At 47.8% G+C, this 9,087-nt stretch overlaps 1 pseudogene; it reads left to right on the forward strand.

Annotated features, from left to right (window-relative positions):
• Positions 1 to 7,325: 7,325 nt before the first annotated feature.
• On the forward strand, positions 7,326 to 8,417 carry LOC121440378 (annotated as a pseudogene).
• The last annotated feature ends 670 nt before the right edge of the window (positions 8,418 to 9,087 follow it).

A 9,087-nucleotide genomic window follows, 5' to 3' on the forward strand; every position in this document is an offset into this window, starting at 1 on the left:
GCACGGACCCCATGCACCCAGACAGCACACCAGGTTCCTGATGACACTGTGTCTCTCTATGTGTCTCTGACTCTTCCCCTTACTCCCTGTCCTCTCTAGGGTGCCTTGGATGGGGCAGGTCCCATTGCTTTCTCCATTACCTCCCTCTTGGCTCACTCACGTTGAAGGAGAGGAACGCATGTGTGCTTTGAGGCTGTGCTTTGAAGCCAAAGAAGGGGTTGGAAATGTTGTGACCCTAGGAATAGCCTGATTTCAAAGGACTCCCCCTGTCTTTGTGTGTGAGTGTCTCTCTGCGTGTGTCTCTCTGTGTGTGTCTCTCTCTGTCTATCCCTCTCTTTATCTCTCTGTGTGTGAGCACGCTTGCACGCGTGCATGTTTGTGAGTGTGTATGTGTGTGCTCCTTTTGATCCTCCTGTCTCTGTCTCCCTGGTGCTGAGATTAAACATACCTGTCCACATACCTTTTTGTCAAATGAGTACTGGATGATGAAGGCAGATTTTACATTATTAATTTCTTTCTGTTATTTGAATATAGTTTTTAATTCTTTGCCTATAAGTTCTTGCAAATTGTTCTTAATGAGAAACTTTACTCTGAGATCAGCAATTTTTGGAGAAAGTATATTATTTTTGTTGTTGTTATTTATTTGGTTTTGTGCTGGACTTGTACATCTAGATTTGGTTTGTTTCCTGAGTTTCTCTTTTTTCTTTTTTAAATTCTCATTTCCTTTCTTCTTTCACTGGGAATAATTACAATGTTTACAAGAGGACTACAGTCATAATAACTTTGCAGTGTTGTTTTCCTCTATGACGGGGATTTAGACCAGAGGCTCTATGTCTAGCCTTTCTCTGAACACTCCCGTAGGTTTTAGAATCGATGTTCCTTTGGGTCTTGCCCTGTGTCAAATCTGGTCCCTCCTGTGGGTCCGCAGCTTCCTTTGAAGCAGCAACAAGATGTGCATTCCCCTCACGTAGGGTTTTCCCGTCCTTATTCTGGGTCAACAGCTGCCTCTGCTGCTGTGAGGTGTCAAGACCAAAATTCCTATCTGCTCTGGTACCCAACTTCTTCCAGTAGGACCGCATCTAAACTATCTAAAACTAAATTAAGTGTCCAGCAACCCTCTCCCAATAAGTTACATCCTGAGGTAACAAGAGCTAGAGCCTTCCTCTTATGAGTGTGGATTTGTGGAAAATTGAATCCACATCACCCAGGAATCCAGGTCCCTGGAGTCTCCATGAGGTGACTAGCACAAAAGTGCATTTGAATAAAGACCTCTTTCTTGCAAGATGTTGACTTGTTCATGAATGTTGGTTGACTCCTAAAGTAGCTATCACCGAACCCCACAAGACAAAAGGGCAATCCAGGCAGACCATGTAGGCTGGTAATTTGAGCTAGAAGGAACAAGTGCCCTTGGGTTACATATTCATAACTCCAGGCTGGACAATCAGGCTGCTGTGTCCATCTGTGCTGCTGTAACAAAATGCCTAAGGCAGATCTAACTTACATGAAAACTGTAAATTTACCTCTCACATCTCTGGGTGTTGGGTCACTCACCCCTCTCTAGGCTGAGAAACTAGCCAGATGGTCTTCAAGGCAAGATCAATCCACCACTGATTTCCAGTGAGCTTGAAGCTAGCTAAATTGTATCATCATTTTATCTTTCTCATGTCTTCATTTCCCACTGTTCCCACACACACACCATAACGCCTGCACTTAGAACTGCAGTCGGGCAAGTGTCTGGGGAGTAAAGAACACATGGAGATGTAGGTCACTCTTGAAACAAGAATGCTAGTTTATTATGTTCCAGGGCAGCTTATATAGTGCTCTCCTTGATTAGTGATTATGTCCTAGCTCTCAGGATTTTCTACTGCAAGCCCACCAGAAACCACTTCCTTGTTCTTAGGAACTCATGAGGGTCCCATGTTCAGAGCAACTCTCTCTCTCTCTCTCTCTCTCTCTCTCTCTCTCTCTCTCTCTCTCTGTGTGTGTGTGTGTGTGTGTCTGTGTGTTTGTTTGTTTGTTTGTTTGTTTGCCACTGGCTCTTACAACCTAGAAGACAGACTCACTTGCCATCCAAGGCAATGTGATCCTGAAAATGTCAGGGCACACATAGATGTCAGCCCATTCCACTTTTTCTGAAGGCCAGAGAGTTTGAGCTTATTTTTGCTTTCTCAAAGTTGTTGACAGCAGGTGTGTCCACAAAGGAGACATGCTGACCTATGGTATGGTTAACTAGCATTTTGAGTGTTGAAGTAGATACCTCTACCAAAGTCAGAAAATTCAAGTCTATTCCTTGTGTCATGCTAATATAGTCTGTTATCTCCCCTCTCCACCTTTGGACTAAATTATAAGCCTGTGGAAAATAAGTGAGGTGGATTCAGTATTCCCTGACTGTCCCTCCCGATGCTGTTCTGTTTCTGTCTCTTATTTCTCCTATATCTCTGTTCCTTTTGCCTAATAATTTTAATCCTCATGCTCCTACCCTGGAACGTACAAGTTTTCTTGAAGCTGATTTTTGACAGGAAAGGCTCCTTTTAGTAAGGGCACCTGCTTGCTTTCCAGGAGGGAGTTCTCAATGCTCAAAAGCAGAGAGCTCTCCATAATTTATCTGGTGGTGACATGGAAAGAAGTGCTACTAAGAAGGATGAGCAGGTAGAGGGGTCAGAGTACAGGCATGAAGAGTAGGACACCGGGCTAGGAACTATGGAAAAGAAGGGCTGTCCTTGTTTGTAAAATTGATAACCTTTGGTAGTGAGTGAAATAGTATTTGGAGGGGAAAAACAAACGAAAGGAGAGGAGAGGAGAGGAGAGGAAAGGAATATGTTTGCCACCTTTGTTGAAGTAACCTGATAGACGGCATCTGTATAGGTGGGTGAAGCACAGGGAAAGAACAGGTATGCAAAGGTGCTTGAAGCACCCTAGTTGAAACATCTCAATTGTTAAATTCCTGAGGGGCATCCAAATGGACATTCTGATGCACATGGGCAGATCTGGAGGAGGGATCACTACCAGCATAGAACATCTCTGAACTACAGTTAGGAAATCACCCACACTATACTGAGCTCCAACAAAGGAACAGGAAGAGAAAAAAAAAAGAGGCGGAGAGGTTTGAAGAATAACTTCAGCTGAGAAGCAGGAAAAGAGGCAGAAGGTCAGTTCAAAGGCAGGAAGGAGTGTCCCAGAAACCAAGAAAGGAGAGATTAGAGAAGGAAAAGCTACTACCTGCTGAGACATAGAGACATTGTATACAAAGAAGAAACAAAGGAAGACAACTGAGGTGTCACTACCAATGTCCTAGAGCAGAGGGAGAAAAATGACCCTATAAAGAAGCAAAGTCCTCTCTCAGAGAGAAGGAAAGAGGGAAAGGAGCGACCAGCCTAAAAACTGGGAAATGTGTTGATTATCTGTTTGTAAGCCCACTGGGCCAGCTGGTAACACTAGACCATCCTGCATATTTATGTTCCCAAGGGAGAGCCTTCTCTGAGGAAAGACCCCAGGAAAATTACCTCCAAACCAAGAAAGAAGACAAGGTATTCATTGTATGATCCATGACAGGTCAAACAGGGAATTTCATTAGACGGAAATTCTCATATCAGACATTAACAGCAGTTACTGACCTGTATGAGAACAGACAGTGTGGGCCCTAGAAGCTGAGTAAGGGAGTGATTAGGCCAATTGACAAAGTTGGGTTGTAACAGAAAATTTAAAATTTTTTCTTGTTCCCAAAGCACTTGACTTCAGGCTGTATATAATCATAGAAGAGATTCCAGGGGCAAGAAAGAGAACCACACACGACAAACTGAAGGCCAAGTGTGAGATCAAGTAACCTGTTTGGGCATTGGTTGCATGTACACAATGAGAGTACCTTCAGGTTTGACACTAGAAACTTTCTCCTGAAAACAGGCCAAAGACCCATCTGTAGGACAGAGCTGGGCATGAGGAAGGGGCAAAGGAGATTCACAGAAGCTGAACCAGGAGTGGAAGATGAAATTGTAAGAGGATGCACAATATCATAACCTATTAAGGAAATACCAAACACTTATCAATGCATGAGATAGTAATTCTCCCCTTGGGGTGTTCGATGGTCAAGGCTGAAAGGCTGCTTGGGATGTAGGATACAGATGAGCACTCCCACACTGCTAATGGGAGAGGACATGGGTTGCCCCCCCCCATGGCAGATAATAGATTAATGGATATCTACTTGGATACAGCTCAAGTTTCAGCAACGTCATGTTTGGTCAAATGCCCCAAAGCCTTCCTTCCTGCCAGAGGTTCAGGAAAGCAGGTAGAATGCTGGTGGCAGTAGTGAGGGTCATTCAAATGGGCACTCTGATGCACACGGAGTATTCCAACATGACAAAAGCCTCAATAGAGTCCCTGATAATAAACCAAAGCAGTGTGAGTGAGATGGACACCATTGGGGAAACCTTTACAGTAGTGAAAGTCAAGTGGCCAGAGTATGACGCCCAAAGAAAGAAAATGGGGTCAAGAAAGAATACACAGAGGCATAATAACCTTCTGTGAACCTGCTTGCCCTCTCTCTCACTGGCAGAAATGTTGTGCATGTGGCCCTGGACTCTTGGTGACTGCAGAGAGTCAGAGTGATGAGACTGGCAGGGTCTGAAACTGTTTTGAGCCAGGATAGCACAGCTCTGAGTGGATGTCTAGCCCAGGCAGCAGAAGATATGGAGGGTGGGGGTGGGGACTAACTGATGTTAAAACCATAGGGAGGCTTCTGGGATCTCGGCCACCCATGCCACCCTCACACTGAAAGAGTCATGCCCCAGAGCCCGGAAGGCTATCAACACTGGAAGCAGGGAAAAGTTGAACACCTCACCACCATCACAGTGCTTCCTATATGAATTTAGGCAGAATTCCCAGAAACTCTAAACTTTTCGGCGACAAGAAGTGGAAGGGACTGGCCCAAAGTCAGCCAGTAAGATACAAGTCTAAGGGTTTGGGCTTCAAATCTGAAAAGCAGCTTTTCAAGAAGCTGGATATACAGCATGCAGAGCGGGAAAGGCCTGCCAGTGCTGGACCCTCCTGTGAGCTGGCCACTGGCACCAAGGGCAGGAAGGCATGCAGGCCCACAGTGGTGAAAGTGCCTGCAGCCCCTTCCACTGGGATGGGCATCACCCAGATGGTACACGCTTCATGGGGAGTGATGGGATGGGGTGTATGGGCTCATGTGTTATCTATTCCAGGGACTCTACCTAGAATAGGTGTTGCTTGCCCAGCTCTGTCACTAGACTAGGTCCAGATAGGGACTCACCAGGGCAAAAACCCTCAGAGTCCCTGCTCCCTGGCCTTGATCAGGAAACAGAGCTGGAGGGGGCAACACAGATTTTTGGTGCCCTTCTGTGGAGACCCCTGAGCACTCTGTCCCCTGTGCCAGGGGCACAGATGTGTGGTGGTGGTGGTGGGGGTCAGCAGCCGATGACGTCATCAGTGACTGGACCGGTGATGTCACCTGAGGTCCCAGGCTGAGACAGCCTTGTCACTTGACCCTCCTGCACCAATGGCCTGGCTAGTCTGCTTCTGGAGGACTAGGAGGTAGAGGATCCATGCTCCGGCGTCACCACACCCCCGCGCTAAATCTGCACTGCAGAGAGCAGCGTTAAGCTCGCATCACCGTTTGTGAGGTCCTGGATTCTATTCCCAGCACTGCAGAAAAATAGAAAGAGAAAACCACTCTTGGGAATATACCCAAGAGAGGCCCTATCATACAACAAAAGTATATGCTCAACTATGTTCATAGCAGCATTGTTTGTAATAGCCAGAACCTGGAAACAACCTAGATGCCCTTCAATGGAAGAATGGATGAAGAAAGTATGGAATATATACATATTAGAGTACTACTCAGCAGTAAAATACAAGGACTTCTTGAATTTTGCATGCAAATGGATGGAAATAGAAAACACTATCCTGAGTGAGGTAAGCCAGACCCAAAAAGAGGAACATGGGATGTACTCACTCATATTTGGTTTTTAGCCATAAATAAAGGACACTGAGCCTATAATTTGCGATCCTAGAGAAGCTAAATAAGAAGGTGAATCCAAAGACAAACATAAATATAGGCATCCTCCTGAATATTAACCTTCATCAGGCGATGAAAGGAGACAGAGACAGAGACCCACATTGGAGCACAGGACTGAAATCTCAAGGTCCAAATCAGGAGCAGAAGGAGAGAGAGCACGAGCAAGGAACTCAGGACCGCGAGCTGTGCACCCACACACTGAGACAATGGGGATGTTCTATCAGGAACCCACTAAGGCCAGCTGGCCTGGGTCTGAAAAAGCATGGGATAAAACCGAACTTGCTGAACATAGTGGACAATGAGGACTACTGAGAACTCAAGAACAATGGCAATGGGTTTCTGATCCTACTGCACGTACTGGCTTTGGGGGAGCCTTGGCAGTTTGGATGCTCACCTTACTAGACCTGGATGGAGGTGGGTGGTCCTTGGACTTCCCACAGGTCAGGGAACCCTGATTGCTCTTCGAGCTGATGAGGGAGGGGGACTTGGTCAGGGGAGGGGAGGGAAATGGGAGGCGGTGGCGGGGAAGAGGCAGAAATCTTAAATAAATAAATAAATAAATAAATAAATAAAACAAAACAAAAAAGCTTGCATATGTACACTGGTCTGCGTGAGTGCGCAGCTATAAGGCTAGAGAGAGCAAGGGAGCTGGCTGGCGGGAGAACCTGGAGAACAGCCCGGGGAATCCTTGCTGTGCGATTGAAGGAGAAAGGGTTCTGCTCCTAGAAGGTACCAAATTCTGGGAGGGTATTACTGGCCCTGACAAACCCCCTCTCAACCAGCACGCCTGCCTGGGTTGGACTGTAGGGAGGTGCTGGGGAAGGCCTGTGTCTGAGGCACAGAGTGGGATGCAGAAGCATCATGTAAGGCAGTGGTTCTCAATATCCCTAATGCTACGACCCTTTAATACAGTTCTTTGTGTTGTGGTGACTCCCTCACACAACCATAAAACTTATTTCCATGGCTACTTCATACCTGTAATTTTGCTACTGTTGCAAATCATAAGGTAAATACCTGTGTTTCCCAGCGGTCTTTGGAGATCCCCTTGAAAAGGTCGCTTGACCCTGAAGGGTCACGAAGCACGGGTTGAGAACCTCTGCTCTAGGGCTAGTGGATGAGAAGGGGCTGGGGTGGGGAAGACATTAACCTCCTCTTTCCGTTTTTTGTTTCCAGGCTGTGGAGAGCTAGGCTGGTCTTCCTGAGTCCTAGCCTAGGCTCCTATCCCAACCTGATGTGCTTCTGGGGAAACTGTTTCCGGCCCCTAGTGTGAGCTTTGCTAAATTTTCAGATTATGGCGGTGGAGATGCTCCAGGACTGGTGCAGGTGGATGGGTGTCAGCGCTCGTAGGGGCTTGCTTATCCTGGGCATCCTGGAGGACTGCAGTGAAGCTGAATTCCAAGGGTCCCTGCAGGCTGCCCTGTGGCCCATGGGCCACTTTACTGTGCTTGGCAAAGTGTTTCATGAGGAGGATAATGCCACTGCAGCCCTGGTTGAGCTCGACCAGGAAATCAACTATGCTTTGGTCCCAAGGGAAATCCTAGGCACTGGGGGGCCCTGGAACGTGGTCTTTGTGCCCAGTTGCTCCAGCGAGGAGCTTCTTGATCGTGTTTTCCACTTCTTGGAGCAACGGGGGAGACAGTGGACAGTGTACCTGGAGACCCAGGTCTGGAGCTGGACAGAGTGTGCAGGCTCCAGTCAGTTAGTCAGGCAATCCAGCCCTGGGTGGATACCTTGCGGTACCAGCGTTTGGGTATGTTTTCTGGGAGCGTTCAGCCAGCCCCTGGGGAGGAATCCTTTGAGGCCTGGCTAGACCACACCACTGACATGTTTTGGGTGTGGCAAAGGGTCCCAGAAAGGGAGAAGAGGAGACGGTTGCTGGAGGGCTTGCGGGGAACTGCTTTGTACCTTGTACAGGGGCTGTTAGCAGAGAATCCGGCAAAGACTGCAGAGGAGTGCCTAGAGGCTCTGTCGAGTATTTGGAGACAATGAGTCTCAGGCCACCATTCGAATCAAGTGTCTGACTGCAAAACAGCAGCCAGATGAGCAGCTCTCTGCCTTTGTGTTGAGGCTAGAAGTTCTGCTGCAGAAAGCCATTTAGAAAGGGGCTCTCGAGAGAACCTCTACGGATGATTTGCGCCTGAGGCAGATGCTCACCAGGGCTAACCTGACTGAGCCTCTGGAGGAAGCTCTGAGGAGGCTAAGAATGATCAGGAGATCTCCAACTTTCCTGGAGTTGTTGGGCCTCAAACGGGAATCTGAGGAATGGGAGGCAAGACTAGCCAGCAACATGGTAGTCCAGGTGGAGGATGAAGCTGGCAATCTGGCTTCTGTCCAGGCTGATGGAAGAGCCAGTGCTAAGGCAGAAGATGAGGTGGAGGAGTAGGCAAAGGACAAGGTTGAGGAGGAGATATAAGGCCATAACTCAGACCACGGCCCTGTAGACCCAAGCCAGACAGGACCCTATGAGCCCCCTGGGACTCCCACCCCAGCACAGATGGGCAGTAATCTTAGAGAGTGCCCAGGAGGGCCCGGCTGCATGCTGGGCAGCCTTGCCTAGGCAGGAGAACATAAGGCAGAAGACCCCATCCTGTCCCAGTCTAGAAGTATTGCTGAAGGGTCAGCCCCAAAGTAAAGGAGCGGGCCTGCAGATATCTGCTATAGCCCCTGGCCTGGGAGAGATTAGGGAGAAATAGTCTCTTATAAGGGTCCTGACTGCCTGGCTCTTCTACCCAGTTAGCATCTCCAGGCAGGTTTATGACACTGCCTTTGGAATCTCATCCTTATCTGTTCTACTCACAGTGGCCCAGGTATTCAGTGAGTACACACTTTAATACTAGCTCTCCCATCCATCACACCCTAGCAAAGTATATCAGTCCCTGACTTACCCTGCTAGCTACTACCGTAGCCCAGCTTGTGTTGCGAACTTCCATGCCAGCCAAGGCCCTATTTGCTCTGCTCCTATCTCGTGTTGTGTATTCCTGGACAGCTTTCTTGATATACTTACAGGCCAGCAACTTGCTGCTTGTTCCCTGCAGATGTGTGTGTTCTTACCT

Source organism: Microtus oregoni, unplaced genomic scaffold, assembly GCF_018167655.1.
Source record: "Microtus oregoni isolate MIOR12 unplaced genomic scaffold, Mior012 000067F_007, whole genome shotgun sequence".
NCBI classification, from domain to species: Eukaryota; Metazoa; Chordata; class Mammalia; order Rodentia; family Cricetidae; genus Microtus; species Microtus oregoni.